Source organism: Lathamus discolor, chromosome 5, assembly GCF_037157495.1.
Source record: "Lathamus discolor isolate bLatDis1 chromosome 5, bLatDis1.hap1, whole genome shotgun sequence".
NCBI classification, from domain to species: domain Eukaryota; kingdom Metazoa; phylum Chordata; class Aves; order Psittaciformes; family Psittacidae; genus Lathamus; species Lathamus discolor.
The window spans coordinates 93,461,367-93,487,354 of NC_088888.1; the positions used below are offsets into that span (position 1 = coordinate 93,461,367).

The 25,988-nt window shown below is 37.9% G+C and overlaps 1 long non-coding RNA gene across 1 annotated transcript in view; it reads left to right on the forward strand.

Moving 5' to 3' along the window:
* LOC136014421 (uncharacterized) overlaps positions 1-18,798 on the forward strand; it is a 31,193-nt gene extending 12,395 nt beyond the window's left edge. Inside the window, exons 2-3 of the long non-coding RNA XR_010612689.1 lie at positions 16,464-16,606; positions 16,720-18,798. This is a non-coding gene — a long non-coding RNA (uncharacterized LOC136014421). The remainder of the gene's footprint in view (positions 1-16,463; positions 16,607-16,719) is intronic.
* The last annotated feature ends 7,190 nt before the right edge of the window (positions 18,799-25,988 follow it).

A 25,988-nucleotide genomic window follows, 5' to 3' on the forward strand; every position in this document is an offset into this window, starting at 1 on the left:
ATTTTAAATATCTCCTACTTTAATCCAGTGGTCATGTCTCTCTGTTTAGATACCTTTTTTTTGCTTGTATTCTCCAAAATATCTGATCCATCTATGACTGTTACTGGCTTTGGTCTGCTGGAACATGTGTAAGAATTTAGGTAGCAATGCCTTAGCCAATTTTACTGACAGAGAACTGATTAAAGTAATTGGTAAGGAAACAAAATAAGTGTTGTTTGACTAAGACCGAAATGCAAGTCATTGAGGTCCAAAGCTCCATGCAGTAATCTAATCTCCCATTGTCTTAGACAAATTATATTTTGTACATCAGTATCTCCAAAAGCATTTTTTCTATTGGAAAAAGGCCACTCTTTAGTGGAAATTACTAAAAATGTGGAAGGAAGAGAGTCAAACAGCATCTTATGTTTATAGTCCCGTATTGGATTCAGGCAAAATACAGTGTTTCATTGTGTGAGCTTTCTGTAAAAAGGCAGGGAGATGTATAATGGGAAACAAGGTAGGACAATTAATAAATAGGTGTGTTCTCCTTAGTGTGTAATGCATTGAGAATACCAGGTTTTTCTCTCCCAGCAAAGATGCAGATACATGTTTTCAAAGTGTTGGCTTGAGTTTTAGTGGAAAGGTTTCAGTGAAAGGGTATGGAGACATCCTGTTTGAGTTCACACCATAGAGTCTGACATATGAAGCCCATGTCTCATGCAGAAATAGCTTTCTCAGTTGAATCTGTCTATTCATTCTACCTACTGACTAGGTAGAAGTCAATGAAAAACCCTGAGGAATACAGGAATAGGAAGGCTAATTGTTGCCTTAGCCTGCTGCTCCCTCTCTGATCACAAGTGAGCTTCTCTGAAGGATTGTTGCTGTCTTACTGGACTTTTGACTCTACCCTCCAGTTGGATCCCTCTCAAAGGTGTATCTTTTCCTCACTAAGGCTTGTGCTAGTGAAACTTAGAGTTTTTTGTCTTCATAATGCCCCATGTAATCTGTCTATAGAGATTTCTGGTGTTAATAGAGCAAGCTATCCACTTGGTGTTGTTTCTGCTGAGAAGCAAGAAAAATGCATTCATGGGAAACCTAGCAGGTTTCCTAAACGTCCTGGGCTCAGCAGTAGCAGTCATTTTCCTCCTTAGTAGCTGTTGCAGTGCTGTGTTTTTGACTTTTGGCCTGGGAACAGCGCTGATAACACCGATGTTTATAGTTGCTGCTCAGTAATGTTTACTCTGACCAGGGACTTTCTGAGTCTCGTGCTCTGCCAGGGAGGAGGGGAAGCCGGGAGGAAGCAGAGACAGGATGCTTGACCCAAAGTAACCAAAGAGGTATTCCATACCACGGCACGTCATGCCCAGTATATAAACTGGGGGCAGTCACCTGGAAGGGGGAGATCACTGCTCGGGTCAGGCTGGGTATCGGTCAGCAGGTGGTGAGCAGTTGTATTCTTTTCCCTTGTTATTTCCCTGATCATTATTATTATTGATGGTAACAGCAGTGGTTTGTGTTATACCTTAGTTACTGAACTGTTCTTATCTCAACTCGGAATTACATACTTTTGATTCTCCTCCCCACCCCTCTGGGAGCAGGAGGAAGGGGGTGGTGGGGCAGTGAGAAAGAGGCTGTGTGGTTCTGGGTTGCCGGCTGGGCTTAAACCACGACACTAAACTTTAAGCTGTTCCAAAGAATTTTGGATTGCATTTATACAAGCCTGTATTCCCTCTGGTTCCCTGTTGCGTATGCTAGTTTTCCATAGATGATCTTACATGTGGAGGATGTGCTCTAAAATACCTCTTTTTCTTTGGTTATCTTCTGTGGATACACATGCTGGGTTAATGAGTGCTGAGCTTCATTCCGTTGTTGAATTCAGTCAGAGGAAAAGCCTGAGAACTCATGTTAGAAGCGAACTGGAGGTGTTGTCTTAGATTCAATGTGTGTTACAGTTTTCTGTTTCTGATATCAAGCACAAGCTGATGCCTATTTTCTACACATATGAATTTCTCCTTCCCTCCCTGGATTTTTTGGTACTTTTCAGTATTATTTACTAATAGGTTGGGTAATATTTAATGTCTTCCATTTTGAGATCACTTCTTATCTGGGACTTTCAAATTTCAGTCAGTTTCCATGAAGCATATTCAATGTGAAGATGAAAACCCAGTACCTGTTATTACTAAAGTTTTGTTCCTGATAGAACATAGCTTCTTGCAATTAATCTCATCTGAATTGGTCTGTTCTCTAAACCTGCATGTTAAGATCTTGGTTAATTCATATGAAAGGCACAATGGGCATTTTAAACTGAGTTTCAAAGCACAGACTCATTAGACATACTGTTCCCAATCTGGCAAAACATGGTATTCATGTGTTCCTGAATATCACCTTTAAAGAAACTGTTATGGAATCAGGATCTGGAGAGATGCAGGATCCTGAAGTTACTAGTTCCATGTCTCTAACCTTTTATGGGCATCTTACTCTGCCATGACTAGAGCCAGTCAGAAGCATTTTACGATGCTGTCTAAACTGATGTATTATGTCTTTTAGCACCATGTATTGGCTCAGATTAAGTGTTGTGCCAATGTGACTGCAGACCTCACTCATATTAAACAATCTAAAAAATGGAAAGAATGAGTTTCAGTATACTTTTAACCTATGTATAGGTACCTTAAATATACTCACATGAGGTAATTGAGTCTGTGAGATCCAGCTCCTGGATATTGACTGGTGTCTGTGGAGTCAAGAATTCATCCTAAAACATCCTTAAAAGCAAAGTGGTCATTTAAGATATACTTAATATTATGGTGGAAATAGTGTCTGCTGTTCAGGAAGAAACTTTAAGAGGAAAAAAACCACACCAGCTCTTTTTTTTTTTTTTTTCTCCCTCTTTTGGAAGGAAAGTACTATCATGAGAAAGGAAGAATAGTTATACTTAAGAGACTCATGATATTCTATCTCTGGTTACTGCAGATTATAGTCTTCTAGAAAGCTCTCTGGGTATTCAGAAAAAGCTGTAATTCATCTTTTTCTAGAAGCCTGGGATTACTCATTCATTTATGAACTATTCAAGGTCACACTTTCAGCAGTAATCTGTCTAGTAGATTTTCCTGTAACTGATGGATTTTTTTTTTTTTTTTTAAAACCCTGGGAAAAGGTGATGTTGCAACCAGGCGGTGGTCATTTCTATACAACTGCTATAGACTGCAGTCTATCTGGAGAATACTTTAACTGTATGTTCTTTACTGATTTATATTTCTGAAGGATTGGTATCTCTAAATATATGTGTACACATTCTTCAGTCCACAGTGTTTTTTTTAAAGTCAGAATTTGAGATTTACCATAGGTGAGAGATAATTCAGTCTTGAGGTTAGGAGAATTATCGGCTCAACTGAGAGGAAAAATATAACCAAATATACCCTAAATCCTGTTATTGAAGGATTAGATACTTCTTTTTAGCTTTTTATTTATCAAGGATAATTCATGATACACTGAAAATGCACAGTGCATGTGACCGTTTGGGGGGAGTTGAACCACATGTACACCAAATGTCATTGGCAAATATACTTAAGCACAAAGACTGTAAAGAGTGAAGACTTTCTATCAGCTCTTAGCTATGGGATAAAAGATGTTATTATTTAACCCCTCTGTCCTATATTAGGAGGTGGATTCAGTTATATTTGAACCAATTTAAACCACAGCAATATCATTTGGTCTGATATATGATGAAAAAATGTACATGACACCCACCAAAACTTGTGATAACCAGCAGTTAATATTCTCACTAATAGCAGAGAGAAATGGTTGTGAGAAGATGTTGCAGCTTAGTTCTTCAGTTTTTCTTTAAATGTAAAGAGATTTTAGAGTACAGTTCAAATAATTTACTACTCAAATACTTCTTTGCAATAAACATTTGATTATGAGGAACTAAGTAAGAAAGTATCTGTGAAATAGTTTAAAATAACTATATCACTTAATCAAAAGAGGTTTTCAAGTGGAGTTGTTAAAATTTCATTTTGGAGGGTTTAAGCATTTGCATCTGCTGAATGATTTATTTCCCTGACATTAGCTGAATATTATGGGGGAAAACACAGTTCGACCTCAGGCAGGCTTGCATGAGATGTGAGACTGTTCCAGGTTGAGTTTTCCTTATTAAATTTTTCATGAAATTCTCTCAGCAGGGCCACTGTTCATCTCTGAAAAGATTTTGAACCTAATAACTGTAACTGCTTCACTCCAACCATCAGGAAAAAAAAAAAACCCATAGGGGGGAAAAAACCCGTCACTGAAAAACATGCATTTCATCAAAACTCTCTTCCTGCTTTTGCTGCACATAATAACACTGAATAGGTTCAGGGGCCATCAATTGTAAAATTATAATTTTTCACTAAAGCATTATATTAAATGCTTAATTATTCATTACTAATGCTTGTCATGGTGAAAGATTGGTCCCAGCAATTTTTAAAGCAGTAGGCCTAGCTTTTCTTCCTTGAAGGTTAATGGCTGAGCCATCAGTTTCATTTGCTCCCTTGAATATCACACACCTCATATTGTCATAGTTTAGTTTTTTTGCTTGCTCTCTTGTCTCTCCCCTAGTGACTGAACTGTCATGTTGCCTGGCTGTTTTGGTGTTTGCATTGGGGAAAAAATGGTTCATCCTGGCAGTAAAAATAGGTGGCAGTAAGAGTGAGGTTGGGGGCTTTGTAAGGTACAATAATTCTTGGCTAGACTGAATCATTCCTGCTTGTGTATTTTTTAAATGGTGGCACTTAGTTTTAAATGGAAAAAGACGTACTGAGATTATGAGCAAATTATGCAACTTGCAGAAAGCTGTTTACTCATTTGAAATTAAATGCATGAAATATTGATGGTGCATTAGTTACATGATGGCAATAAAAGTGGACTGCATTCAGTCTTGCACGGTACGAGGCCATGCAGTTACAGCCTTGAGCTTTTTTTCTGTGGACCTCTCAATGTTTTAGGTTTGTATTTTGCAGGCCAACTTCAAGATAACCTGTAAATAAAAGGTGAAGGTTGTTTGGTATTTTTTTGGAACCTTAAGAACCTCAAAAATCCTGTGTAACAGAGAGGTTGTCCATTTCACTGAAATGGAGAAGATGATTGTATTTTTATGATAGAACAAACTGCTCCACATGCTATTTTCATACTGCTGACCTTATGCATCCGTAGAAGAGTTTTGACTACAGGATGAAGTCCACTGTAGAACACCTAAATTTAAGACTGAAGAACTAAAACAGTCACTAGAAATCCAGGAATGACAAACCAGACCTTATGGTATTATTTCCATCAACTTTGCTGTCACTGCTGGAGATATTTTCTTGTTAACCAATAGGCTAGAGAGTAGTTTCTTTTAATTTCTGAACCTACTAGAGGTGTTTAGCTTTTTTTTCACTCTGTACCTACTCCACTAAAGGTGAATGGGTGGTATCTTGTACATGATGCTAATTACTGAACTTGATTCCTACAAATAAAGCAGTGCTGTATAAATAATGAATTTTAAACCTATCTATACATGTGCTAGTGTTCTATAAATAAAAAGTGGTAATTTTCAGCAGAGCTATTCAATGCATTTTAAAGGAGATAAATAATTAATATGAATTCCATTTAGTTATTAAAGAGGCACTGTCAAGACAAAAAATCATTGGAATTTTTAACAAAATTTCCTGATTGATAAATGAAACCAGCATTATTTGAAATATCTAGTGCAGGCCTTGCCTTTGTTATCTCTATTAATACTCGCCCTTTACAGACGATGATAGGAAAAGAATATCTGGCCAGAGAGCAGATGGAGATGCAGAACTGCCTTTTTTTCCTGTCTGTGTGCTTTTCACTCAATCTGGAAAGTAACTGTTTATTTTCTTAGTTTCTAAATTTCATTTGTGGTTAGGGGTCAGGATTATCTTTCCCTTGCTTCCCCCATTCTCTTACCCTAACAAAATATGTTAACAGTGTTAAGTGCCTTAAAGGAAAGAAATTACACTTTAATTAAGGACATAAATACGTTTCAGTTATGAGATTAGGGACCAGAATATTGTGGCATCCCCTTTCAGGAATGTTTTTGGTTTTGCAGCCTACCTAAACTGGTGAACAGTCCAGTAGTTCTCATATTCTGTACTTAATAAGCAGTTTCATGGAGTTGCAGAAGAAGTATATGTAACAGAAATGCAGATGTCTTTTCACACTGAGAGTGGAGAAGCCATTCAAACAGACTTAAGTTTTCTTAAGTACTCTTGCTGAGTACCAAGCTCCAGTGTGAATTCAAGCTCCTGGTGGCTTTGAAGCAGGTGTATGAAGGCATAAGAGAGATAGTAGGCTGTAATCAAGAAGAGTTGTCTTCACTGGGACAGTGGAACTTTTGGGGCTGGGAGATTTGGATTAGGGATTCAATGACAGCTCTTGCTGGGAGCTTCTCTGCTCAGGAGAGGGGCCAGCCTTAATCTCTGCTTCCTAACTATGTACAACATCAGTGGTACAGATTCTTTGGGCCTGGACATTCCTGGCCCAAGATGTTGCTGCTTCTTAGAAAAAGGTAGAAGACCAAAAGGTAGATGACTGTTGGAGGCTGCCAGCTGGACCCTGTTACAATACAAAGTCTAGCAGGATGCAACTGTTGGGCTGCTCTTTCCTCCAGACACTTCTCTGTTAACTTCTGACAAAATCTTTTATCTGGGTTTTATATGAAGGTGACCAGGTAATGTCTGGACTTATAGCATCATTGCTTAATTAGGACACATTTTGGGTTTATTAAGGTTTTTTTATAAAAAGTCCCATCTTCTTACTAGTATTTGGTTCTATGTTAACAAAGCATTGACAGAGAAGGCCTTTTCTAATAATAAACTTTAGGCTTATAAAGTGTAAGTATTTTTAATGTGTTTTGTTTTTAACTTAATACAAAATATCCTTGTTTGTTTCAGCTAGCTTGAAAAGCAAAATTGTGAGGAAAATATTCTTCTGAGAAGTTTACAGAAGAAAAAAGAAACCACATTTAAGAAACCACCTAAGTCCACAATTTATGAAAATATTTGGAAGATAAATTAAAAAAAGGAGGGGACAGGATAACTATTCATGCATATCACAAAGGGTGCTATTTATTTAACCACTGTTAATGATAAAACAATGAACTACTTTGCTCTTTATTCTACAAAGAAATGGTACAAAGGGCAGAGAACAAATGACCATTAACAACATCATTCTGCTGCAGCAGAATTCAGAGCATGTTGTTGGCCCAGACATTGTTTCCTGCTGAAGGTTGCCCACATCTATTTCCTTTTGCTTATTCTTCTTTGGAAACATTTATACTCGTATGTTTGTTATTCACATTGCAACAGCTAAGCAAAATCAAAATTCAGAGGAAACCTTAGTCTCTTGTACATGTGCAGGCTGAAAACCCAAACGTTTCTCCTGACAGTATATGAACATATTTTCTACTAGGCACTTGGAAACAAGAAATTTGGATAAAATAATTGGTGTCCTTTTTGAGCTTTTAAATCAAGCATAAACTAAGTCTTTTCTGAGTGGTATGTTTTCTCTGTCTGTGAAGGTTAGTTCACATCACATAGGAGGCAGTAATCTTACAGCAGCACAGCCTGCTAGCATTGTTAGTTGTTTAGCTCAAACATACATGAAGTACCAGTGGATTCCAAAGTTTGTCTGCACCTTTGAGAGCCCTGTGAAGGGTTTAGGAGCTATCTAAGAATAACTTCAGGACTGTAGGAACTAGGAATTAGGGACTACATACTAGGACTGATATTCAGCTTATATTGAGAAATATTTCTGGCGCTACTATTTATAGATGTTAGCTGCTGTACGGGCAGCTATGTTGTTCCTGCTGCACTCTCTGGGGAAATTTGAGTGCATCAGGTTCTAGTCCCAGAAGAGTACTGGTGTATCAGTGGAGCTCTCAACTCAGCTGGAATAACGTAACGGTGCAACTATGCTGCCATCAGTATGTGCTGCAGCTAGTTGGCATATCTGTGTTGCACTGCATTATGTAGCATGAGTGTGTGCCCTAAAAGAGATAAGGGAGGATCTTTTCTCTAGCATACTTTTGCTTCCTTTAGTAGAGGTGGGCTAGAGTCAAATAGTACATTATGACTGTAAAGATTAAGAACTCAGAATATTAAGTAAATATTCATCTGCTATATTACCATCCATGCTTTATAAATACCTTGTAGTATGCATGAGAAAATACAAGGGTGAGTACCATGAATCTCTGGAGCTATTCCAGACATAATATTTTTGCTAGTAAATTTCTTCCTCAGTGGCTTTTTATCTCATGGGTGACCCACATTTTCCTCCCCCTTTTTTTTTTTCTTTCCCCTTCCCTGAATTGGTCTAATTTGCCCTTTTTAGATAAAATTGAATATCATATTTAATACTAATATCCAGCCTTGCTGAATATCATGCTCTGGATGTTTAATTATTTTGCATGTAGAACATAATTAGCCATTTGTTTCCTAAACAAAAAAACCTCTAAGTTTCCCAATGAATAAGTAAATGGCATTAACACCTTCCTGATACAATTATTCTCTTACAGGAACATTGCTTCATGTATACTAGCTTCACAGTGGCACTGAAAAAACAAACTCATTGTATTGTACTGAATTCATGTTTCTTTTTAAGGCTGGATCTGACTTAAAAAGATAGTCAATACACAGCATTGGGTGATTGGGAGAGTGAGTTACATGGATTCTTTTCCTAATGTGCCTTGTCCATCTTCACCTCTCTGTGTGCTTTCACCGTGCCTGGACACATATGCCACACCAAGATTACAAGAAGAATTGGAGGAATGAAAATAATTCAGTGATTTCGTAGAGTATTACAAGTTACCTTGCAAACATGATGAGGAAAGCAGTAAATGGGCAGTGTCCCTCAGTGTTGCTTTTGTTGTTGACAAAGACCATCCTTCCCAGTGCAATCCTCTTCTTGAAACCCTACATTAAGACCCCAGAAATGCTCTGTTATCTTCAAAGAAGGAAGACAGAGGGCAGATTCAGTGAGTTGTTGGTAAACTTCTGGAGGAATTTTTGACAGAATATTTCTTCATTGGAAAATTCCAATTTGTCACAACTGATTATTTTTTTTTTTTTTTTTCATTTTTCATTGAGGCCCTAGTTTTGGGAAATGGATTTGAGGTCATGTTTGCAATTTCACATCAAAGCAAAATAGATTAAATCGGTTTAGTACCCAAATTATGAAGATAATGTACCTGAAAGGAATAGCTACATGCATGATGCTGTTTGTGCATGATCTTTCAGCTTCTGAGAAGAAGGGAAGCACATGCAAATACTTGCGCTAGAAATACCCACATGTATTATCCCAGTGACATTTAGAAAGAGGGGAAGATAACATCCAAATGTTCAGGAAAGAAATACATATCCTGGATAAAGTTCTGCTTTTTTTTATGCCCTCGGAGAGAAATAAAAACTGAGCAAAGCAAAAGCTCCACTTCTGAGATTCTGTTGGTTCTGTGAATCTTTTGCTGTAATGTGAATTGTTTCTGTTGGAAAGGACCTTTACTTCACAGTGATCTCAAGCTTATTTAAAACTCATTGAAGATAATGGAGACCAAGTGGCCACTGAATTCTGAGCTTTTCGGATTCGCTCCATTGGGCGTGGAGAGGGATTTGAAGAAAGGTTATAAAAATGAAGTTGTAGTACATGAGACACTTGGAGAGCTTTTATGATAAGGCTTCTTCAAGTCTCCAAACTGAGCTTGCTGTTGGTGTACAGATGCTTATGAAACAAGTAAGGTGAAATACCTAGAAACGGATGTTGGCTACTTTCTCCTTTTAAATTGGCCCCTTCAAAGGCTGTTGCGTCACTGTACTCAGAAACTAAGGCTCTCACCTCAGCAAATTGGCTACAATATCTTTCTTATTCCAGCTCTTTTCCAGAAAGTCTAATGATGTAGTTGATGGTCAATGATGTAACTTTCCATACCAAAATGTAATTAGTTTGGAGCATTACAGTTTTTGTAATGCTAAATCATTTGCTGATGTATATTAAAAAGACAGCACTAAAACTAAGGGAAGTATGCCGATCTACAGCACGCAAGTGACTAGAAGATATATTATTATTTCATTCCACTTTCTGATATTAAAAATCTTGAGGAAAAAACCTGCTGCATTCACATATTCTGGTGTTTCCAAGCGCTATCTTTTATGCTTCCTTACAAGAGGCACGACAAAAATACAAGATGTGACATAGAACTGTCGAATATGGGAATGAAATGTTCAGGTATTTGTTGTTTTGCCTGTATTAATCTATCCTTAGCCCATCAGATACAATCTTCTTCACTACAGGCAAACGAAGATAGTATAGACAAGTCAAAAGAGGCTGTAAGTGGAAGTGGCATTTCCTGTATTTTTAATTTTCCATAGATGTGCTGTAGAATTGAAGCAATTCAGAATAATTAAACCAGGCTAAATAACCACATGGTCTAAGCTGCCATATCAACCAAGTGCAAATCAGTTTAACTCTGTGGCATTTATTTCCCTCAGGACTTAATACAATATGTATGAAAAAAATAGGGTATGTAAGAGGTATGTTTATATGAAAGCTGTGTTGTTATCCAAGATAACACAAAGAGCTTTGATTTGTATTTTGTACAAAAATTAAGGAACAAAAGGAAACCCACTAAGGAGTGTAAATCATACTTGGCAGAATCTTTCAAAATTTTCAAAAAGAAAATATTTTGATAGAATTATTTTCAAAATGGCAAAGATTTCATAATTCTTGAAGTTTTATTCCTTTTGAAGCTAAGAGATGTTAATGCTAAATGAAGAAAATTATTTATTTATAATTCATATGATAATGGAAGAAAATGCTTGCATAATATAAATTCATAATATTTAAATAATCTGCCACAAAGAAGCATTTTCACATTTCTGATACCTGCAGCTAGACATTGAGGGTTTAAAATACCCCTTTGTTCTCAGGCTACTCACGCTGAGAGCTGTCTATCATTGTACAAGAAATTCTCTTTAACTCAGGTGGGAGAGACACTGACGTGCAGCCATGTCTCCTGTGGGCTTGAATACCAGAACAAGACACTTTTCCACCTTTTAACAAAGTCAAAACCATGTGTGTCTGTGGTTGTGGCTGTACCTTGTCTTGCTCAATTGCTCAGTTCCGTGAACTTGCTGATGAGATCTACATTCTCAGCAGGAGACTTTGCTAAAGGCCTGACTCATTCACTGTTTTTTCTTTCCTTCTGAAACATCCCAGACAGCTTTTTCTGTACTCCTGGCATAAACAGCAGGTACTCCCTGTGCTTTGGGAGTGCTCTTACCTGCCATAGGCATTTTCCAGCAATCCTAGAAATGTCTATTTATCTTGTTTGTGCAGTATGGTCACAGAAGATGGTCAGAAGCCTAGAAGTGTTTCTTGCTAACCAGAAGGGACTGGATTTGTTGAGATTCTGGATTTGGGATAGGTATGGATTGCCTGTAAAGGAAAAGTAGTTATGAGACACTTGAGTTGTCTCATAGCTACTCTCTGTCTTGCTGTTGTTCATGGGACCTCATTCCCAGGTGCACAATAGAAGTAGCCTACAGTTTGAGCATGGGAAAGATTCAAAGGCAGCAACCAAACCAAAGGGAATGGTTGTGCAGGTCATCTATTTCTGAAGTTCAGACATCTGTTCAGCTGATTCACAATTAAGAACTAAGATGGAGATTTTCATGTTAAGATTAAATGCAAGTTGTCATAGAAGAGCTCATGTGACAGCTTTGAATCACTTAAATCATGTAGGCTTGTATAATAAAGAAGTTGCAGACAGTTCCTAGTCTGAAGTCCTACCATTTGAATAAATAAGGAAGATGTCTTTAAAGAACAGGTCCTTTTTTTTAATTGTTGGAATTTTTAACACAAATCTGGAAAATTCTGATGTTTGTGTTAGAACCGTAGTTACTGTAAAAGAATGCCAGAGATCAAAGCGAGTTTAACTCCTTTTGGTTTTGGAGACAAGCTAGAAAATCAAGCATGTGCTATTGGATTCATAAAAATACTGATGTATAATATTTTTTTTTTATTGCTGATTGAGAAATGTCAGGAGATTTACAGATTGCCTTTGAAGTCCATGTCATTGACTTTGTTTTGCGTTCATGATATGTGAAAGTTCAGGGGTAGCAATTCTGGGCTCATCAGGCAATGATTATGTGCTGCTCTCTGAAGTTCTGGTTGGATAGCCCCAAACCTAAGCTTCCTGGTTGTTGGTTTTGACTTTTCATGCTCCACCATACTCCCCCCACCCTGGTGACCTCATGTCAGTCATGCGTGCTCTCCTGTTATTTTCCTTGCCCTGTATTCATTAGTCACTCACCTCTGTTTCCTTTCCTTTCTTTTCTTGTTTACCCTCTGCTTAGCAAACATGTATGTCATAATGTTTTTAAAAAGGCCAGGTTGCTCTGGTAACCTCTTTTTCTGCAAAGATAAAAATCTCAGGATGTATTGTAAGATGCTGATGCAAGCCATGGTTTTGTTCATGCTATTGAAACATTTTATTCTTTGTCTTGTCTATTTAAACTCTAAGGTTTGAATTCATCTCACAAAATGCAGATGTCTCCAATGTAAATATTCAGCTCTGATCTGGTCATTGCAGTCATTCCCTTTATAGAGAATGCAGAAATAGGTGCTTGTAGACTGATTCCAATTTTGCTAAAATAGACACCTAAAATAGGCTAGATAAATCATACTTTAAAAGTGCCTGTTACTTTCAAATAACCATAAAGGGATACAAGGATTTTGCTTGTCTCCAAATGAACCTCAGGAATTTGGTAGAAGTAGCCTGACTTTATTGAAAACCCTGATAGATACCCAACAGCATGCCATGAGGAATGAATCTCTCCACACCAGCTGTGTATTTTAGTTGTGTGATGATAATCACATGTTGAGTGCTATATGCATCCTCTTTACTATACTTTGGCCAGATTGCTCACTCTTTTGAGGTTTGTCTGTATCAAGCTGTTACTGCAGTCCTTATCCTGAAATTTCTCCCCTTCTCTGCTTGGCTCCAGCTGTTACAAATGTTTGTCTTGACTGACACCCTTGATGATTCTGTGGTCTCAAATTGCTCATCATGAAGTAATATGCTCAAATTTACTTGGAGTAGAAAAGACTTTAATAAGTAAAATTGGATGTCTTCAGCCTTCTCTCTGTAGAAATAATCAATCACCTCAGAGTAGTTGTACTGTCTAGCTTGGTGGCAGCGGTGTCCCTGGGAGGAGCACTAGCCTACATACATACATACATACATAAAGGAAAAATATAAGGGAATTTCCTGTTTGTTGTCTGGCTCTACAAGACAGTGCCTGCAGTGGGAGGACAATGGCCCTCATGCCCCAAGAAGGTTTTTGCATTTTAAGTGTCTTTGCTGTGTTCACCCTCTTTTCTGTGAGGGTGGTGAGGCAGTGGAACAGGTTGAGCAGAGAAGTTGTGGACACCTCATCCCCGGAAGTGTTCAAGGCTGGGTTGGACAGGACTGTCGAGCAGCCTGATCTAGTGGAAGATGTCCCTGCCTGTGGCAGGTGGGTTGGAACTAGATGATCTTTAAGGTCCCTTCCAAGCCAAACCTTTCTATGATATTATCATTCTATGATTTTATGATAGAGGGGATGATATTTGTACAGCCTGATGATGTGATTGCCGTCCAAGTGGATAGTCTGAGTTGTGTGTGCAGTGTTGGCATGCAGGCCTAAAAATGCAAAATTTTGATTTAAAGTTCCGTCTTCTCAACATGCAAGATAAATACAGTGAAATGGTAAAGCAATAAAACCAGAAAAGATTAAACTCTATGTTTTGCAAGCTGATTGATACACAATGTGTTAAATAACTGACATAAGAACAAAAAGACTAGCATGCATTTTTCATGTGCTAAAACTATCTGCTTAACAGCCTCTCAGAATATGCAGGACTTCTAGCCAAGCCGAAATGAAATGCTTTATTCATTTGGTTATTGATACTTGAGAGAGGAGTGAGGAATTTTAAACAATTTCCTGAATATTTTTCTCTCTGTCTTGGAAACTGCTTCATTCTGAGGCATTGACTTTTGTTGTGTCTGTCAGGGTCGCTTCTGTTTCAGTTGGCCTTCCCAATCCCTTTGTTTATTGAACATTCAGCTAAGAACTCAAAAAAAGTTTTTTTTTTTTTTTTTAATAAAAATCCTGATGATTTTAGATGAATGTTTTCTTTTAAAGGCTGTTGACAACCATAAACTCCTTTTCATATTCCAACCTTCAGAAGTAGAATCATAGAATCATAGAATAGTTAGGGTTGGAAAGGACCTCAAGATCATCTAGTTCCAACCCCTCTGCCATGGACAGGGACACCTCACACTAAACCATCCCACGCAAGGCTTCATCCAACCTGGCCTTGAACACCGCCAGGGATGGAGCACTCACAACCTCCATGGGCAACCCATTCCAGTGTCTCACCACCCTAACAGGAAAGAATTTCCTCCTTATATCCTATCTAAACTGCACTCAAAGAACACGGAGCAGATTTCATAAGTCAGCTTCTGAAAGGCTTCTGACAGTATTGGGCATAGCTGCTATATGAATTTTAAAAGCCAAATAATGCAATTAAGGTATTTTGACATCTATTCCTCCTTTTGGTTACACCTAAAGTAATCTATACCAATTTCTGTATTTTTTCACATCACTGGGATAGATATGAATATATAGGTGTCTATGAAAGATTCTTCATTGCTGAAGAGCACAAACTTGTGAATGTCTTACTATGGAACACATACTTCACTCTCTAAACACACATTCAATATATTTACTTACAACAAGACTGTTTTATCTATAACAAAATTAATAGAACAAAGGTCACCTTCTCCCTCAGGAAAAACTATTCCTCCCTCCAGTTCCTTCAATTAGTCGGGTTCTAAATCAGCATCTTCTCCTGGGCCTAGTTCTGTCCTACCTGTGTCACTCAAGAGCTGTCCATTGGTTAGCCAGAGGTGGAAAAGGTAAGGAGCTAGAGGGCTTAAACTGAAGCAAGGAAGATTAGATTAGATTATTGATTAGACATCAGGAATAATTTCTTAGTATCAGGATTAGGTAAATGCTGCAATACATTGCTTGGAAGAACATTATGAAGTCTTCACCATTGGAGGTGTTTAAGAAAAAGCTATACAAAAGTTTTCAAAGTATGAGATGGATGTAGTTGATTGGACCTTATTAAAAGACCTGTTAAGGTATTTTTTAAGTATTATTTCTGAATGTTCTGCTTTTTTTCTTTTTGCTTTTTCTGCCTGTTGTTCCTGGTTACGGTGTTCATATGCAACCAAACATACATTGCATTCATCAGTCAGAGTTGAGTGTGACAGCCTCTAAATATATTATGTAAAACGGAATCTGTAATTGCAGAAAAATTTCCTGTAATCACCAAGCCAGTGTAGCTGTCTGCCTAAATTAGTAAAATTTGGCCATTCATTACAGCTGTGCAACTCTATCTAAAGGCATTAGGGATATGTGGCCATAACTGATGGCTGAAATTTGCTCTATTTGTCTTTGAAATGTAGTTTCTATTGGTGGATAGCACAGAGGGAAAAAAAATTTAGTACTAGTATAATGCCGTATCCCATATGACAAAACTGATTTATTGAAAACTAAATGTTCTATATGGTATGCTTCTGTAAATACATTGTTTTTGTGTGCTAAGTTTTAGACCTTTGAAACTGGAATATATTGTTCCAAAGAGTCAGGTAAATTGAAAGCTATTTATGTCAATATTTCAGAGAAATAAATCATTTGTATTTGCAGTCTGGATAGAATGTTCCCAGAAAAATACTGTTTTCAGCATCAATCTACTGGAACTGGGTTTCTTATAAATTTGTTCTTAACATAGTTTTTTCTTTTGCTATGTATTCACATATTTTGATTAGACATCATCCCCCTGCCTCCCTCCCCCCTCCCCAAATGTTTAGCACCTGGAAAATAGTGGTGAATTTGGGTAATGACTATTTCTGTGTTTAGACAGCTACTTCAGAATCCAGAGCAAGCACAGGAAAGATAAAAGTGTAATGTGGCTGTAGAAGGTCAAATTAAAATGCATATCCAAATCCACAATCTTGTAACAGTCAGCAGAGTAAAGTAGCTTAGGACATTGCTATCTAAAGTCACTTTGAATTTCTCAGAGGCATTGATCATATATTTGATACCATTGGCATGAAAGTTGCTGCTGCTGTCAATTTATAACCCAGGATATGGGGGGGGGGGGGGAAGGCTGTGTATGCTGATGAATTTGTTTAGGTGTATATTAAAATATTAATCTCTGCTCATGAACTGAAAGTTCAGATAACATACAATCTACTTTATATAATGCTGATTATATAGATATTTGTAATAGCTATACAATATTGAAATTCTGACATAAACAGCTTTCAATTTACCTGACTCTCCTTGTCAGCCTGTGAAGGTGAATATTCTTTTACCAAAACTAGTTCTGATCAAAACCAGGCTGAGGTCAACTGTGGGACAGGAGATTGAATGTGTTATCACTAATGTCGATGGAGAGTGATTCGGTTCAGCTGCTGCTGCATTTCAAAGGAGCATTTGGTGATTCTGCAACATCAAAGAGGGGAAAGAAGTTTTAAATGAAGGTATGGCTCTTATATAACCTTGCTAATGTGAACATACTCCATGCTTTATAAACAAAAGCTGTGTATGTGTTAAAACGTCATGTTAATGGTATTTTTTAAAATGTTCCTTTTAGCATGACATGGCTTGATGGCACTAGTGTTTGCCCAAAGAACCATCGGATATCAACAAAGATGTTAATATCTGACCTCTGATACTGCTGGTGGCAAGATTTTTGCTTAAATAATACGTGTAACCCATAGTTACAATTTCACTGTGCAATTGATGGATCAATCATGCATTCTGAAGTCCTGACTTTTCCATATAGTGTATAAAATTAAGGTACTTAAGTTTGTAGTTGGGCATGGAGACAGTGTACTAAAAATACTGAGCTTTGTATAACATGAAATACTGGGAAATGCGTTATTTTCACTTTAGCTTTGTGTCTCACTGTATAGATATAGTAGTCAGTGATTTATAGGCTTGAAATATCTGTATTCAGAAGAAGTTTCAGTATCCCCTATTTTATAATGTAGGAAATAATACGTTGGAATAAAAAAGGTATCTGGAAATGAGCATAACTCCCAATAAAACTTTGAGAGAAAACATGGCTTATTGTTAATATTAGTGATATTTCAATTAGTCAAAATAGATTTTTTCAAGTACCTTCTCAAAAACTTGAATCCAGTGGCAGGATTTTCAATTACGATGCACATATTTTCCATTTTTCTTTAATTACTTTTTCACAAATATTATGTTGAAGACAAGATGGAGACAGGCTTTATTAAAAAAAAAAAAACCACCCCAAAACCTCTGTGCCTTTGAACTTACAGGCAGTGCCTTTGATCCTAAACTTCTGTTTTCTCTCCCAATCACCAATCATTCTATTACTACAAGTTAATGGTTTGCTTTGTAGTAATAACTGAAATAAATTAAGCTTAAAGTTGGAGCTATGTTTAGTTGTCTCATTTGTCAAAACGCTAGTTATTGGAGTTATCAGTCTGTTGCATCACATATGAAAAGCTATGTTTAGGTTGTAGTCCTTTTCATTTTGATGACAGCATTTTTCATCCTTCCTTCTATTGCTTCTCCCAACATAATTTTCCTGAAACTGACTGTTTCCTTTAAATAGAATAAATCTCACTTCACCTAGCTAAGCTGATCTAAGCCAAGCTGTAATGACTGGCTTAACTCTGTAAAGGAAGCACATAAAGTAAAAGTAACTCCAATGCAAATAAAGAGCTCTCTGGTGCACAACTCAATATTTCTTTCTTTCTGCAAATTTGGCTGTAAGTGGCAGTACGTCAAATACTGTTAGATCCAATGGGTTTTGATACCATCTATTAAAAAGGGAGAATAAACAAGTCTTTTCTCTGTAGTTTACTACTGGGTGAAGCAGAGCTCTTCCCAAAGCACTGTAAGGCTTACCTCTAACAGCATGAATGGATCCCCAAAATTAAACTATCTTGCTGTTCTTTTTTTCTCAAAAGTGAACCCACCAATTCTATACAGCTGAAGTCCACAACTCCTTGCAGTTTCTCTTCAATATGCTGAGACTAAGATGCCCCAGGGTGATATAAACCGTATAACCCTCATCTCACTATCCTTGATTTCTTTTTCCAAGTAACGGCAGTTTACCTGTCCCATACGCTTCATCGCCTTTTATCACAGTAATTAATCTAGTGGTGAAACATTTCAATGTTTATTGAAAATGTAGGCATATTTTTCCCTCTGTGACTCATAGGAAAAAAAAAATAAGACAACTCCGGCTTCCAAACTCACAAGTTAATAATGATTACCCCTCTCTCAATCCCCTTAAAACACTTTCATATGCCTTCCTATATGTCTTCTTTTTCTTTAAGCTTTTTCTTAAGTTATTCTCTCTCTCAACAACTGTTCTTACACTTGATCATCTTATTTAGCTTCTTATATTGTCTTCACATGTTTTAAAAACAATGGAATTGGGTTCCTATTCTTCCTACTGAAGCTCTTGAAGCTACTGAACTTGTATAAATATAATTTAAAGGTTCATCAGTTTCCTAACAAATGTCTGATAATGTTTATGGATGCATATTAAGTGGTCCTGCAGCTTTGTCTACTTTAAGTACATCTAATACTTCTATAGCCAATTCTTTTCTATGTATATGTCTACTCTAATGACGTGAGGGATATTGATTCCCAATTTGGTTCATTATCAACTTCTTCTGTAAAGACATGGGGCAAAGTGGTTGTATAACAATACTGTGCAATTGAGCAATGATACAAACAATACATTGCCTCTTATTGGCACAAAACTTTTGTTGCTGTCCTTTGTGCAGATATGTCTCTGTAAATGAGTTAAAATGAAGGATTGGTAGCCCGGAATCGTCTTCTCTAAAACCGCATTTCTGTATCTGCTTATCTTACACTATTTGGTTGTCCTGAAAGTCGCCAACCTGTTCTGAAGGCTTCAGGGAATGCAAGGCAAACTTGCACAGACAGCTGACTGTGTCTGAACTACAGATCATGAGTAGCTGCCTTGGTCTGACCTTTCACTTTTGTTTAAGGTTTCCCTCCAACTCAGGAAAATCCCTGCTTACTATTTTTTTAAGATTTTAATGGAATATATAGTCACTGTTACTTGTATCATGAGGCAGATAACATACAGAATTAGTGACTAAAACCAGTTAGCCTTCTAAGCATGAGTGGTAAATATTTAACAAACTATTGCTATTTGAAAACTGAATGAGATTTTGAAACCTGGAAGAATTTTTTGTTACAAAAGTTGATTGAAGAAAGAAAAAAACAGGCAAAAATATTTGTTGTTGACGGGAACAAAGTCATTCAACTGAAATGATACTGGAGTGATGCATCAGAGAGAGACAATGCGCTTTCACTGATGAGTGCCTTCTGCAAGTTATGCTAACATTTATATTTTTTTATTTTTTTCATTATTTTATTTTTCTACCTGCTTCCATTTCAAAGCTACAAGGAGAATATGGATTTTAGTTTTCCAGCATTAACTGGGTCAGCTCTGCTCATTCCTTTAATTTAATGATGTGGTGATCTGTTCTACCTCTTTCATTTAACTGTTTGACTCTGGACAAAATCTTCAGCTGGCATAAATCAGAGAAACTCAATGGGCTGCTCCGGTTTATAGGAGTCTTATAAATAAGACTTCAGGGTCTGCCCTGTTGCTTTTCTCTGAGAGACGAACTCTCAAAATTATTTGAATGAAATATTATAAATGTCTCAACATAATTGTTGTGTCTTGTGCTACTTGCTATATGAATTTAAGCAGCTAACTTTGTTCTGGAGATGTTTCCTGAAATTGTGGGTTAGGTATAAGTATGTATGAGTTCATACTGATGAAATCCCCAGGGCAGGAGCAATGGTTAATTATTAAATCCAGAAGATCCTATTGAGCTGGAAACCTCTTGACATGATGAAGTGTAGGGAAACGAGTTTTGTCCAACTTTTGTGTTTTGTGTTGGAATCTAGAGAAGCAAATTTCCAAAAGGCAGCACAAACAAACTTAAGTGTTTGTCTTATTCTTTGGAAGTATAACGACCAGAAACTGAGGAAGAATTCTCAGATACCTACGTCTTAGGCCAGAGGGAAGGACATCCTATCATATCGGGAAGGACAGATTTTTCAGAAGTTCAGAAACCATAATCCTGGCTGTTGAGAAGAGAGAAATGCAAAGATTCAGAGCAGAAACTGTGTGCTGCATTTTATTCAGAGGATTCTGGACTCTATAGTGTGCTTACAAGACAGAGAAAGCTGGGACAAGGGAATGCATATGGGGCTTTTAATTTTTTGTTGTAATTGAAAAGAAATTTAATTATAAGTAATTGGGGTTTGTGCTGAGGCAATCATACTTGAGTTTAGAAACACATACGGAGATTTCACATGCTGCTGAAATGTGGACTTTGAACCCTTGTACAAGCTGGAATATTCAGAGACAATGCTCTTGAGCTGTTAGTGACTTTAGGTGAGTGTATAGGGATGGATCAGACTAAGGCAGCTGTGCTATTTCCAGAAGCTGTGACTTCAGAATCTTCCAAAAAGGATAAAGAGTATTTAAATCTATGCATCTTGAGGTCCTTTCCAACCCTAACGATTCTACGATGATTGATTCTACGATGATTGATTCTACGATGATTGATTCTACGATGATTGATTCTACGATGATTGATTCTACAATGCTATCTGCATTTTAAGAAGACAATAGCCTGTACTGTTTGTACAGTAGTGACGATTAACAAAAAAGTGGAAAAAAGTGAAATGTGTTTTTTAAAATATTCAGAGAACCAAATCCATTGCTGGGAGACTGTTCTAACGATGTATTTACCTGCCAAATTTATACACTTTACAGCATAGAAATGAACAATTGCACTTCTGTTCTGAAGAGACATTTGTGTGTTTTAAAATTGAATTTTCACAACAGTGAACAGTTAAGTTTTGCCTCCTCAAAAACCAGCAGGGGCACCAATGTTATCTGTTTTAAGTCCTCTATATTCATAGCCACACATCATGGCAGAGAGACACTAAACTGTTCAGTTTTAATTGCCAGTGAATTATTTCTTAAGGCATTTTAGCTTATGCAAATAGAGATGATGAACGTTCCTTCTGTTGTCTGCTTATAGTCAGACTTTTCTTTTTGTTTCTATGCTACTTTCCAGCATGCTGCTTCTCCGGTCTCGTATCTTGAGATGTTCTCCATTATATACTAGGGGTTTTTAAAGTAAGTCTTCTTGATCACTTTCCCTGCTGCGTTTCATAGTGCTCTTGATATTAGATTGCGCTTATTTCTCCTGGGTTTGAAAAAGTCTCTTGCATTGTAAGTGTTTTCTTAATTGGAGTTTTGAATTTATAGGCTTTCTAAGTTGAATGACCTCTTGTTTCACATTCAGCAATGTCAGGAGGCAGACATTGCTGCTGTCTAGGGGCCAAGAATTTAAAACTACAGCTCATTTTTCTCAAAGGCAGTTTGGGCACAGGGAAGCTGTGGATAAAACTCCTCCTAATGACCGTTCTGAGTGCATTAGTTTGAAAAATGTCATGTTCAAAGGCCTCTGAATTTGTAACTTACCTTGGCCACAGCATAAAGTCTTCTGTAATTACATAAGACAAATACTAAAGCAACGTGGAAGTAGATACTGTTGAAGTACTATCTTCATATCAGAGGGATAGCCATTGAGAGTTAGATCAGTCTAGCTTGCATGATAAAAAAAGAGATAGGTAAAGCTCCACACCTTGATATGTACAAGCTAAAGTAGCATTTAATTCAAACTGCGGCACTTGGGGGAAAAGTTACATTGAAATATCTATGTGTTTTGATCCAACTTCTTATTTATGACATAATGGTATTCTCTTTCTTAGTTACAACAAAGTTTGTATGATTGTGAAATGTATATGAAATGTGTCTGCTGTAACTCACACAGAGCTAACATCTGTCGATGTTTTGGTGACAGTGCCCACAGAAAGGCAAACTGAAGTTCCCCAGGTCAACATGAGGGCTTTTACTGATGAATCGAGGGACTGTAGCAATAGCACAAGGGATAATGGGTTTAAACTTAAACAGGGGATGTTTAGGTTAGATTTAAGGAAAATGTTCTTTACTGCGAGGGTGGTGAGGCACTGGAATGGGTTGCCCAAGTGAGTTGTGAATGTTCCATCCCTGGAGGTGTTCAAGGTCAGGCTTTACAGAGCTTTGGGTGACACGGTCTGGGGTGAGGCGTCCCTGCCCATGGCAGTGGGGTTGGAGGTAGATGAACTTACGGCTCTTTCCAACCTTAACCATTCCATGATTTTAATTAATCTGCTCATTAATTAGTGATTCCGATGTTTGAATGGCTAATATATTTGAGTAAAATTTCTTGTGTTAGTGTTAAATTCTTATTGTTTTAGTCTTTTCAAAATCAAGCCTTAAGTGTGCAGCAGATTACTGTATTGGTGCAGACGCTTTAAGATGCCTCTGTGGGAAAATGGGTTTGGCAGACTTTTGCTGCTGTGGGGCTACAGGTTAGGTACTGGAAAAGGGTTAAACCAAATACCAAGTACGCCTGTACAAATACAATTTTGCCCTCCTTGTGCCAAGGTTATAAGATTATTTCTGATAAAATGTTCACAGTGCTCTTTGGCAGCTACTCCATTTTGTATCAGGTACCAAGAGCTGTGCGGGCTTCTGCCAGAGGTTCTAAATTCACTTAGGTTAGCTGAATTGAACGGTAGCAACTCAGGTTGCTATCTTGGGGTCTGCCTACAGTAACATTTCTATGGCAGTAAGCACAAACCAGATAGCACTGTGATTCAGAGCTGGAGGATGGGATGATTGTACCTGGGTGGTAGAACAAGCAGGAGCAGCAGAACGGTGGGAGAGAAAAATGAGGTAGGAATTTCTGATTTGTTTCCCGACACACCAACTTAAGCTTATCACACTGAAAGGATGTGCTAGGTGGTGTGGCATCCTGATATACCGAAAGAGATTTACAGTTGGTGAATTTAAAGATCCTGCTTAGTGCTAGGAATAATAAAACTGTTCATTTGAGCTTATCAGAGAAAGATTATTGTTAATAGTCAGAAAGGAGAAATGCCAGGATGGGGCTGGTCTGCATGTAAGACTAAAATGAAGGGTACAATGTCATAGAATCATAGAATAGTTAGGGTTGGAAAGGACCTCAAGATCATCTAGTTCCAACCCCAATTAAGGCAGCTGGGCAGGTTTTAAACTCCACCTAATCTCTGCAGAGTTTACAAGATTTATCAACACATTTTAAGTGCTAGTACTGAGCTGCAGTGATAGGGTGGCTATCCCAAAGGGGCAACGATTTTCCTGGTCATAAACAGCATAGGTTTCCTTTTTGCATCTTAACTGTGTTGGCATTTTCTGCTACTGTGAATATGCCTGCTTGGGATATTAATATCATTGAACACCCCAGACAGCATTAGTTCTGTCCATCAGCATTTTAGCTGTTAAATTCAACAGATAAAACCTCTTTTCTGGTTTTCTTTTTTTTTTTTTTTATCAATCATAAATTTGGCAAAAAGCTACATGCTGAATTACATTTACAGCACCTGCGCTTCTGGCAGTACTTATCGTGTACCTAATGGTAACAGGTCCTTTTGTGCTCTTACCTATTTCTTGTATTGGCAGGTGGCCAGCTGCATATTGGTGGGAGTGTGTGTGTGTATGAGCAGATTCAAGGTAAACAATCAACCAGTGTGTCTGTAGAAGCAGCAGATTCTCAGCTATAACTGTGCAGGTTTTTTTAAAGCTTCAACTCGTTTTGGATGACCTTTACTGATCATTTGTCCTGATGTTTCACTCCAACACACAAAAGATAGTAAAATCAGCCAGTAAACTACAGAGATAAATATTGTTGCTCTAATCACCCCAGCTGGTCAGGACCTGGCATTTGTGTTTGGAGAGAAATTCTGACATTCTAAAAAGTAATTGCATTATGAATCAAAGGGAAGCAGGAATTTCCACTCCCCTCTCAGCTTGGTGATCTCACAGCATGTTCTTTGACTGTGTTACTTTTTCAATTGAAGCATTAAATACATGTTTCAAATGTATTTAATATTTTCAATTTAAAATTTCAATTCTTTTAACTTTTACAGCAATGACTATGTGATATACATAAGGTTAATATGAAGACTGAAATGAACGACTTAGCCACTTAGCCTCAGAAAGGAATGACAGTCATATTTTGTTTCAGAGTTTTTCTTTGAAAATTTTTTCAACTTTGAAAACTTTTTCAACTCTTTTAAAGAAAAAAGTATTAAAATAGTACAAGCTATTTAAAAAAGAAAGTTATGCAAAATGTATAAACAATGAAGACTAGCTATCTCTAACAAAGTAGCATCCACAGTTAGAACATGAGCTAGTTATTATTAAACAGCCTTTTTACACTGAGGTACTGAAATGGACTGAAATTTGCTGTGAGCATGCTTGGATCTTATGCAGTACAAAAGAAATAAGTATCACCTGTAATCTGCAGGTCACCAAGAACTGAGTTGAAACAAATATGAATTGCTTCCTTCACACTGCAGTGGAGAAAGCTCACTGCCCTGGACTTCAAGACAGCAGACTTTGGCCTCTTCAGAAACCTGCTTAGTAAGGTTCCATGGGATATAGCCCTAGAGGGCAGGGGGGCCCAAGACTGCTGGTTGATATTCAAGGATCACCTGCTGCAAGCCCAGGAGTGCTGCATCCCAACTAGAAGGAAGTGCAGCAGGAGGGCCAGGAGCCCTCCTTGGATGGATAAGGAGCTGCTGAGGAAACTTAGAGGGAAAAAAAATGCTTATAAAAGGTGGAAGCAAGGACAGGTGGCCTGGGAAGAATACAGGGATGTTGTCCAGGAAGCTAGGGAACAGGTTAGGAAAGCTAAGGCCCAGTTAGAACTAAACTTGCCTAGGGATGTGAAAGGTAACAGGAAGGGATTCTATAGGTACGTAGTGAATAAAAGACAGACTAGGGACAATGTGGTCGCTCTCTGGGAGATTTCAGGAGAACTGGCTACCCTGAATTTGGAGAAGGCTGAGGTTCTTAATGACTTCTTTGCCTCAGTCTTCACTGCCAAATGCTCTGACCACACCACCCAAGTCTTGGAAGGCAGATGCAGGAACTGTGAGAATGAAGACCTTGGGCCCACTGTAGGAGAGGATCTGGTTTGAGACCATCTTAAAAATCTGAATGTGCACAAGTCCGTGCGACCCAATGAAATCCATCCGTGGGTCCTGAGGGAGCTGGCAACTGAAGTTGTTAAGCCACTGTTCATCATATTTGAAAAATCATGGCAGTCAGGTGAAGCTCCTGACGACTGGAAAAAGGGGAATGTAACCCCCATTTTCAAGAAGGAGAAAATGGATGGCACAGGGAACGACAGACCAGTCAGTCTCACCTCTGTACCTGGCAAAATCTTGGAGCACATTCTCCTGGAAGGCATGCTAAAGCACATGAAAAACAACAAGGTGCTTGGTGACAGCCAGCATGGCTTCACTAAGGGGAAATCCTGCCTGACCAATTTAGTTGCCTTCTATGATGGGGCTACGGAACAGATGGACAGGGGTAGAGCAGTTGATGTCATCTACCTGGACTTGTGCAAACCGTGAGTGTCTTGCAGGACATCCTTGTCTCTAAACTGGAGAGACATCAATTTCATAGGTGGACCACTCGGTGGATAAAGAACTGGCTGGATGGCTGCATGCATGGAGTTGTGGTCAATGGCTCAATATCCAGCTGGAGACCAGTAACAGATTCATAGAATCATAGAATACTTAGGGTTGGAAAGGACCTTAAGACCCTCTAGTTCCAAAACCCCTGCCATGGGCAGGGACACCTCACACTAAACCATGCCACCCAGGGCTCTCTCCAGCCTGACCTTGGACACTGCCAGGGATGGAACATTCACAACTTGC